The sequence below is a fragment of the Podarcis erhardii genome (assembly GCF_964252035.2).
Source record: "Podarcis erhardii genome assembly, chromosome: Z".
NCBI classification, from domain to species: Eukaryota; Metazoa; Chordata; class Lepidosauria; order Squamata; family Lacertidae; genus Podarcis; species Podarcis erhardii.
In genome coordinates this window covers 39,025,637-39,035,338 of record NC_138504.1, presented here as the reverse complement: position 1 = coordinate 39,035,338, position 9,702 = coordinate 39,025,637, and the positions used below count along the sequence as shown (strand labels likewise).

The following is a 9,702-nucleotide window of genomic DNA, read 5'->3' as shown; positions in this document are numbered from 1 at the left end:
GGTCCCCTGGTCCCCTGCAGTTCATGGCCTGTCCCCCCCCCCCCCCCCGTCCTGGAATGATTAATAAATGCCAGGGCTACAGGATGTTTGGAGTCCTTTCTGTGCCGTGTCATTCGGCCCAAACCTGTGCTGCTTCCACAGAGAGGAATTGGGGGGGGGGCTCCATTAGGAAGCTGAAATGCCAGATAATTAGAAATACCCGAGCAAACTCCGTTATTGTCAAGAGGCTGCAGTCGTATACAGTAATGAAGCAATTATTAATGAGCGGCGGCAAGGTTGTCATTAATTTCAGCTTTTAAGGATCACAGACGAAGGCACGTTAAATGCTAAAATGCAGGCAGAGTGATGCAGTGATTTATAAACGGACCAGCAGCTGCAACTGAGCGAGGGTGTGCCCACTGCCATGTGGGGCCCGCAGGAACATGCTGCTACTGGCATGGTGGGGAGAACTTAACGATCACTGGTTAGTTGCTAAAGGGAGAGGTGATGGGGTGTTGGGGAAGGGCCGTAACTCAGTGGCAGAGCATCTGCTTTGCAGGAAGAAGACCCCCAATTCAATTCCCAGCATCTCCTAATCAGAATCATGAGGACTGGAGCCTTTTATTTTTAGATGAAGGAATTCAGCAGTAGAACATCTGCTTTGCATGCAGAAGGTCTCAGGTCCAATCCTCAACATCTCCTGTTCAGAATCATGGGGAATTGAGTCTTACTTTTTTTTTAGATGAAAGACAATAATTCAATGGTAGGAGGGGTGCCAACTTGGATACACTATTAGGGGGGGCAGGTAAGCCCTGCCCACATAATTGATCACATGACACAGCACACAAACATAATTTGAATGGCAATGCCCATCAACTTTGGGGAGGCAACCCCCTCAAATAGTTTATTGGTTGAACCAAAGGGACCTCGGCCCCTGGGAGCTGGATCTTAAGAGCGGTAGAGCATCTGCTTTGCATGCAAGTCCCAGGCTCAGTCCAAGTAGGGCTGAGAGAGACACCATGACTGAAATCCTAGAGATTTGCTGCCAGTCAGTGTTAGCATTACTTAACTAGATGGATAGTGGTCTGACTCACTATGAGGGAGCTGTGTTCTTGTGTTCCAGATGTATCCAGAATGTGTAAACAGAAGGACATTAAGGATCAACTCCATAATTCTGCTTCTCTAAAGTCCAGTAGGAATTCTTGAAGATTACTTACACTCACCTCATCCCCTCCATCAACCCTTAAAGGTATACTCAGTCTGCATATGAGGAGTCATCATCACTTCTCTATATAAGAGGTGGGGAACTTATGACCCTCCAGATGTTACTGGACTCCAGCTCCCATCAGCAGAGCCTCTTGGAGATCCAGAGAGAAGTGAGTCACTTCCATCTTTTGTGGTCCCTTAGCCATCTGGAGGGTAGGACTCAAACCAATGGCTTCAAGAAACAAGAAAGTAGATTCTGACTAAACAATAGGAAGAACTTTCTGATGGTAAGAGCTGTTTGACAGTAGAACAGACTTCCTCATTTTTAACCTTCTATTGGAAGCCGCCCAGGATGGCTGGGGAAACCCAGCCAGATGGGCAGGGTAGAAATAAATTATTATTATTATTATTATTATTATTATTATTATTATTATTCAGGAGAAGGTAGATTCTCTTCCACTGGAGGTGCTTAAGCAGAGGTTGGGTGGCCATCTGTCATGGATGCTTTAGTTGAGATTCCTGTACTGTAGGGGTTTGGACTAGATTCCGAGGTTCCTTCCAACTCTGCAATTCTATGATTCTGTGCTTCTATTGCTGATTTGTTTGGGGTGGGGCAGAAACAAAGGAATATACCTTATACCCAATCAAACCCTGACTCCATCTAGCTCCATAATGTCTGCACTGACTAGCAGTATCATTCCAGGGTTTCAGAGAGTGGATTCTCCTGGTCCCAAGTGGAGATGCACATACACTGATGGTGTTGCAGTCTAACAGCAAGAGGCAGTATTCCTCAATATCAGGAAAAATAGACCACATCACACTTACTCTCATTTCACAGAAACGTCTTAGAAGGTACCTGCACATTTTGTTCCATAACTTTCTTTCTAGGAGGGCTAGAGATTGACTTCCTTTTTCAAAAGAAACCTGGGGGGCCTTTCCAAGGGGCAATAATGAAAGATTTATAGGTGCCAGGCTGGGAGCCCCTGCCATGCTGCATTTGCTCCTCCCGAAGGTGCCCCAGAACTCTTGGTTCTTTTTTTACTGCTGCTAAGAATGCTGGCCTAGGTGGACAAAACAGCCTGACCTTCTGCAAGGAATCTTCCAGTGTTCCTGTTTTATTTTTTGCAAGCTGTTCTCCCCTGCTTCTGTTCTGACACCACCCTTCTCCCACCTTCCAGTTATTATTATTTATAATGAATCAAATATGTTTTTAAGCTGCCTCTTTCCACACTTAGGCCTGCTCTTTTGCTGCCACTTTCACTTAATTAAGGAGTCTCTTTTGCCGTACGGAGAGAAAGTCTGTGTGTAAAGTGCCTCTCAGAAGGAGGGGGATGTACAGACATGAAGAGCTGCTGTCGGTCAGATCTCTACTTTCCAATTTATGGCCTCGGCACATTCATTTGGAAAATGGCCATGGCTTCCTGGTAGCTGAGTGCAGGGCTAATGCGAATGCCTTCAAATTAATAGTGGCTCACACCTTTCATTATTATGATTAAATGAAGCACTGGGGGGGGGAGGGTTGATGGATCTACTTGGGGGGGGGGGACTTAAGAGCCTGGAAGAAGCAGGATGTGTGTGCATTTTCATTTGGTTGCGTCGTGATGTCAACCTGAGATGGGGGAGAAATGGGTTTATCTATCAACCAGCTCCTGAAACAATATGGAGACCCAAGTACATCTCCTTTCCAAAAGGAAAGGAAAAGTGGAATAGAAATAAACTTGAACAGCTTTAAAATGGAATGAGACAAATTCACAGAGGATAAGGATATTAGCCACAATAGCAATATTACGTTCGGTATCAGTGGTGCTCTGTGTTTGATTACCGGAGCATTCAAGCAGCTGAACACTGTGGGGCTCACATTCCCTTTATGGGTTTCCCTAAAGTTTCTGGTCAGGCATTGTGAAAACAGGATGGGCCAGGGTTCCCCAAATACGATCTGTGGGCCACCAGGGGCCCACAGTAGACCTGTGGATTTGTGGTCAGAGTCAGAAGATGGCACATCCATCAAATTAAACATTTTACTGATTTTTAATTGTATTCTTATTGCTTCTTTTTATTGCTTTTATTGCAGTTTGAGATCTATGGAATTACAACTGCTACAAAAGGCAGGAAAAATCGTTCGGTGGGTCACCAAGACGCTCAGCAAATTTCATGTGGTCTGTGGGTGGGGGAGTTTGGGTGCTGCTGGGATAAGAATATGCAGGTCTCTTCTCTGATGCAAAAGGCTTCTTCTTGAATTCGTATACATTTTTCTTCCAAACTGGAACTAGACTAGATGATCTTTGGGGTCCCTTCCAATTCTATGATTCTCTTTTAAAATACACAGCTTGCTTTAAAGTGCAGGTGTGGAGAAGCCTCATCGCCTCCTTGGCAAAATTTCTGGGGCCACATGTGGGGGGCAGGGCACAGACAAAAGCAGGCAGTGCAAGTTATGTAAATTCTAGCTTTTCACAGTAGCCTCGTTTCTACACACCACCTTCCCCATCCTCCCTACAGAAGAACAAGAAGGTTGTTCGGAGTTCAAGGATGCATTCCACGGAGTGAGGGTGCAAGGCAGGGGCTGTGAGGATTATGGCCTCGGGAGAAGGGTGTGTGGCCTGCAGAGAGTTCTGAGGGCCAGGGAGTGGGACCTGAAGAACCACTTTTTGAAGTCCCCCCCCCCTTTTTGCTTTACAACATGATCTGCTGTTTGAGCAAACTATTCACCATTGTGATAGTTAAGATATTCACTATGGTGCTAAATACTCTATCCCAGGGGTCAGCAACCTTTTTCAGCCATGGGCCAGTCCACTGTCCCTCAGACCGTGTGGTGAGCCGGACTATATTTTGAAAAAAAAATATGAACGAATCCCTATGCCCCACAAATAACCCAGAGATGCATTTTAAATAAAAGGACACATTCTACTCATGTAAAAACACGCTGATTCCTGGACCATCCGCAGGCCGGATTGAGAAGGCGATTGGGCCACATCCACTCCACGGACTTTAGGTTGCCTACCTTTGCTCTATCCCCAAGTTTCTTGAAAATCACAGACTCTGGGTTTTATTTGTCAACAGCTGGGAAAACACACACACACACAGAGAGAGAGAGAGAGAGAGAGAGCGCAACTGTATCTCAGCCTTCATTGCTGCCACTCGCAAAGTTTAAATTTTGTTCTTTTTCCATGGCCCTCCACCCCTGGGCCTCTTGGCACGAACAGAAACATGTCCAGGAGCAAACTTTGGCCTTTTTGTGATAGCTGCTGCCATGGAACACAGGCTGTGACACATCGCATCAATGTTGTCATGTTTGGAGTGCCGTGACTTGATGGCAGAAGATGTGACAGAGCCCAGATGATGAGGGAGAAGCAGGAACGGGGAGGGGGGGCGGAGGGGGATATTCCAACATTTGCAGGCAAGGAGTGAGAAGCCATCCTCTGTTAGCGACACTTGTCAGCCTTAAATCTTTAAAAGGAGGGGGGCCATGAAGGATTGAGGGGTCCCCTACCAACATCTGACAGTTGCAAACAGGTACATCTGTTTGACTGTAGCTGGAAGAATTATCTCCAGAGGAAGAGGAGGAGTGAGATTAAGTATTACTGGTGTGGTTGTTTATCTTTTATCTTATTTACTATAGTGCCACTGGTGTGCATTTGCCCTTGACGCAAAAGCATCTGCATATCTGTATTGGAATTGTTTTTAGATGTTTTCACATGTTTAAATTATTTTATTGTTTATTTGTTTGGCACCCTGGGCTCCTTTGAGGGGAAGTGTGGGATACACCTACCGCTACTACTGGAACTACTACAAATAATAGTCATTATATTGCTGTTGTTGTTGTTAAGAATATTAAGTGTATGTCTGTTCAATTTGCTATGTGGTCACAACTGTCCCTGTTGAATCTACACTGAAACTGAGCTTATAGGCTAAATTCAGACAAGGGATGATCTCTGCCTTCTAGGAACTTACAGTCTAAGGGTCAAACTACATGCTGTGTTAGGCACACTTTATTTTGTTTTATTATTTGTTAGGGTGCCACTGGTGTACATTGAGCTTTACACATCAGCATGAACAGTCTTGTGCTCATTCAGATTGCTATTTAATCACTCCCCCAAGGGAACTTACAATCTAAACTGAGACAGTGGGAGGGGCGGTCCCTGTCCTAAAACAAGTTACTGTCCAAATTGAGATAGGTGCTGGGGGAGCCTCACAGCCTTCCATAACTGCTTACACCCAGTCTTCAGAACAGTGACGATTGTGATCAATGGACGACACTCAGGAAAATTTACAGTACACTTTTCTTGTTCAGATCTGCATAGATAGACTAAGTAGTTATAACTGTTTCCATATGTATCCTGCCCATCTTCCATATTTTTGCAAGGTAGATCAGAGCATGCTATGGATTTTAAGAAGCTGAGGTTGAGAGGCACCTACCCCAGCAAACTCCCCAGGATCATGCCCGCTCAGTTGCCTCAGAGCCTTCTGCAGACACAGAAAGAACTGCAGGTTTGCAACATCAGCCACTGTGATTGGCAGGCAGTATCAAGGCTTGGAACTGACCCAGCTTGATATAAACATGGTGCCTTCCAGCTGTTGTTTGACTACAACTCCCATCATCCAATCCCATGTTGGCTGGGACTGATGGGAAATGTAGTCAAACAACATCTGGAACACACCACCTTGGATTTTCCTGGAATAAGACCTGCTTGGGGGTTCAGAGACTCTGAAGCACACATATCCTGGGTTTAGATTTGGGCACATCCTCCCCTCTGGTTCCATCAGCCTGAGTCTCAGGCCTTGTCACAATCTCCTGGTGGGTGGCAAGCTGAAAGTGGGATTCCCCACATCCACATCCAAATCCTACCCACTGCAAATCCCCTGTGTATGCTAAGAATGGGAGGCATCTGAGGGAGATCAAGGTGGATCAAAATAATAAACAACAGAGGCCTTGCCTCCCTGCCAAGCTTTAAGAAGCCTCTTCAGCTGGGTGCTCAACACTCCTCTACCCCTCATACTGAAAAGATGTTTCTCCTGAACATCCCTGCTCCATCTTTCTTTCTTTGTTTTGTTTAATGATTCCTGACATCTCGTCACCATATTGTAAAGTTCCTCCTCAGCAAAGGAGGAACAGATTGTCTCCCTGACAGCAAAGGGGGGAACGGGGGGGGGGGAGGGTAGAGAGGAGAGATGGAGATGGAGAGAAGCTATAGCATCTCCTAAAAGTATGCCTCTCTGTTTTCTGTCAGCTCCAGAGAAATTGTTTTCAACTTCCCTTTGCAAGACATGAAGGCCTTTGTGGAGCAAACACACCAGGATTTCCACAGCATTCTTTTCTTTGACCCAAGTAACCACCTTCCAACCTCGAATCTCCACACCTCTTACAGAAAATAGGAATCTGCCTTATAAAGAGTCAGACCACTGATCCATCTAGGGTAGCAACCAAGTCAACTTGTTTCTTGGGCATTCATCCTGATTTTTGTACACACAGAGCTTGTGAGGCAGTTATACAACGGCTATTGTCTATTGAGTATTTGCCCTGATATATTTGCTGGAAGGTTATACGATGCCACAATGAGCAATTGTTGTCCCACACAACTTGAATTCTGCAACTTGAATTTGCCAGAATGTAATGGAGCCCCACCTCACAAACTACCAAGCAGTCTAGTTCCATATTGAGCTTTGTGATGTTCATAAGTGATTCATAGGTGGAAACTTTTGAACTCCCTGCCTGTTGACACCAAGCAGGTACCTTCACTGTTCACTATAAACATTTCTGTTTAGGCAAATCAATCAGGATCTGTAGAATGTTGACCTATGTTTTGATCTGTTCTTTCACTTATCGCTGATTTTAGGTGTGTTTTAAATATGTGTTTTTAACAGGGTTCTCCCCCCCCCCCACAAGTTTGCTGTTTTATTGTTATTTCAAACCACTTTGAAGTTGTTAGGTTGTTTTGTTTTGTTTTGTTTTTTACAATCAAGCGGTATATAAATTTTATTAAATACAATAAAGAAATAAATACTGTCCACACAGATCAGCAGCATCTCTCCAGGGTTTCAGGCAGCGGACATTCCCAGCCCAATCTAGAGCTGTTGAGATTTGAAGCTAGGACCTCCTGTGTCTACAATGCAGATGAAAAAAAGCTTCACAGTTACATAGTACGTACATGCATACATAAGCATAGTAATCCTAGGTAAAGTTTGCGTAGATCATCCCCTAAATGTCCTTTTGTTTTGTTTGAGTTTCTGCCCTACCGATGCAAGTTTTGGAAAGGGTTCGGCGTTCTTGGAGGGAGAAGCCGATTTGCCCGAGCTGCTGGGCTAATATGCCTTTGTTCTGAAAACGGGCCAGAGAGGGACTCTGCTTTCCATACTTAGCTCGCCACCTCGAGGTCGTGGGAGGAAAAAGCAGCCTGAAATCCACCCACCTTCTGTGGAGCCCTGTGGAGTTGACGTTTTTTAGAATCGGAGGATTGACTTGGGCACTTATTGCCCTTTACTCCAAGGATGGGGGATAAATTCACTTTGCATTTAAAGATCAAACTCCTTAAGTTGCAGCTTCAAAAATGTGTTTTCATAAATGGGAATACAACTACCCTTTAAAAGTGGCAGTTCTCCAGATTTTGCAGTGCAGTTCTCCAATCAAGTCATGGGTATAAATAGGCAGATCCTAATGTAAAGTATGCATACGAATGCATTATTAGTGAAAATAACAAATGCATTATATTAGGGGGAAATTATTTGCATAAAATGTGTACCTTAGGCAAAATTGCATACAAAAATGTGTCTAATAGGAAACATTCACACTAGAATTCTGACAATTTTTCCTGAGGATTTTTTTAAAAAAAACCAGCAACACACACCTCAAATTGCTGTAGAAATATGGAGAACATTTAAGAATGGAAAAATAAAAATGTAGAGAAGTGAAACTGACCACTTTGTCCATCGATTGTAGGGAGTCAGAAATGCTTGCAGATAGATTGGGGTATATGCTATTCTCTGAATTATTATCTGTCATTTGTTTTGCTGTGCATTTTAGATAATACAAAATGAATGAAAATTATATCAAGAGGCACAGAAACTCTTGCTGATCTACTGAAAGCTACCCAGAGGTTGAGCAAGAAATCCTGATCTTCCTCCTCACCAGCCCAATTAAGTAAGTCTTCCCACTTCTCTTGCAACCAGTCCGTCTCTTCTTGGATGGCCTTGCTCCCAACCATGACCTGTCTTGCGTGGACTGTCAGCTGGAACAACAGACTCTTTCTCTCCACAACTCAGGGTGAGTAGCAGCTGTTTTCCATACCAACTGTGGACATCAGATGTTGGGTCCCTCGGGCTATAGGGTGACCTGGTTGCAGATGGAAAGGAAAAGAGCAAGATCTGTTGGAAGGGCTGCCGAAAACTCTCTTAAGACGGCAGCATCTGTCTCCCTCGTATATGCCAGTAAATATACAAAACTTGGAGGTGGAAGGTAGAAGGGTTGTCACAGTGTGAAACAAGACAGTCACTTGTCCCAATTGGAAAAGGAGCTTTCCTGGTTATGGGGGAAAACATGAAATAGGGGGTGGAGCTTTTTCAGCCCGAGAGCTGCATTCTCTCCAATCATCTGGGGGCCACATGTCAGTGGTAGGTGGGGCCAGCCAGAGGCAAAAGTGGGCAAAGGAATGAATGTGATACTTACTTTTGTATGGCAAGCTATGGTCTTCCTAATCCTCTTTTAAAGCCATCTGAGCCATCCATCACTATACCTTTTAGGAGTGAGTTCCACAGTTCAACCATTAATAACATAATTAGAGCCTGCTGGATCAGGCCGATGGCCCATCTAGTACAGCATCCTATTCTCACAGTGGCCAACCAAATGCCTGCGGGAAGCCTGCAAACAGGATCTGAGCACAAGAGTAACTCTCCCCCCCTGTAGCTTCAAATAACTGTTACTCAGAAGCATTACTGCCCATGGGCATAGCTAATTGGGGGCAGGAAGGGGCAGCTGCCCCCCATCAATAAAAATACATAGCAAACTGAGGTACTGGCCCCCTAACAAAAGACCCCCCCCTCCAACAAAACTCCTGGCTACACCCATTTTACTGCCTCCAACTGTGGTGGCAGAGTGCAGCCATTTTGGCTAGTAACCACTGACCATCTATTAGATTCATGGCTACGCTGTTCCTCCATGGGTGGAGGCAGTATGTCTCTGAATTTCAGTTGCTGGGAACCTCAAGTGGGGAGAGTGCTGCTGCTGTGCCCAGGTCTTGCTTGTGGGCTTCTCATACACATCTGACTGCCGCCTGTGATGGACCACAAGATGGACCACTGGCCTGATTGAGCTGGGCTCTTACTATGTCCTTATATTCTTTTGTTCACCTCCAGTGAGCCAATGAGAAGTCTTCTCACCCTTTGTGCTGATTGGAACCAATCAGAGCGAAGGGAGGTGAGTCAGCCATGGAGGATTGGCTGCTAGGGTCACTCTGGAGAAGGTGTTCAGGAAGAACACTAAGGAGTTGTTGTTCTGTCTGCTCAAAGCTAAGCATTCATAGGGAAGAA

At 45.0% G+C, this 9,702-nt stretch overlaps 1 long non-coding RNA gene across 2 annotated transcripts; it reads right to left on the bottom strand.

Moving 5' to 3' along the window:
* Nucleotides 1-7,141: 7,141 nt before the first annotated feature.
* On the bottom strand, nucleotides 7,142-9,485 carry LOC309333871. Of its 2 annotated transcripts, none has more exons than XR_014152736.1 (3): nucleotides 8,843-9,485; nucleotides 8,268-8,509; nucleotides 7,142-7,277 (listed from the first exon to the last, which is right to left on the bottom strand). It is a non-coding gene; the product is annotated as an uncharacterized lncRNA (long non-coding RNA). The 2 variants fall into 2 exon arrangements; XR_014152737.1 differs by having other exon boundaries at nucleotides 8,306-8,509.
* Nucleotides 9,486-9,702: the final 217 nt, after the last annotated feature.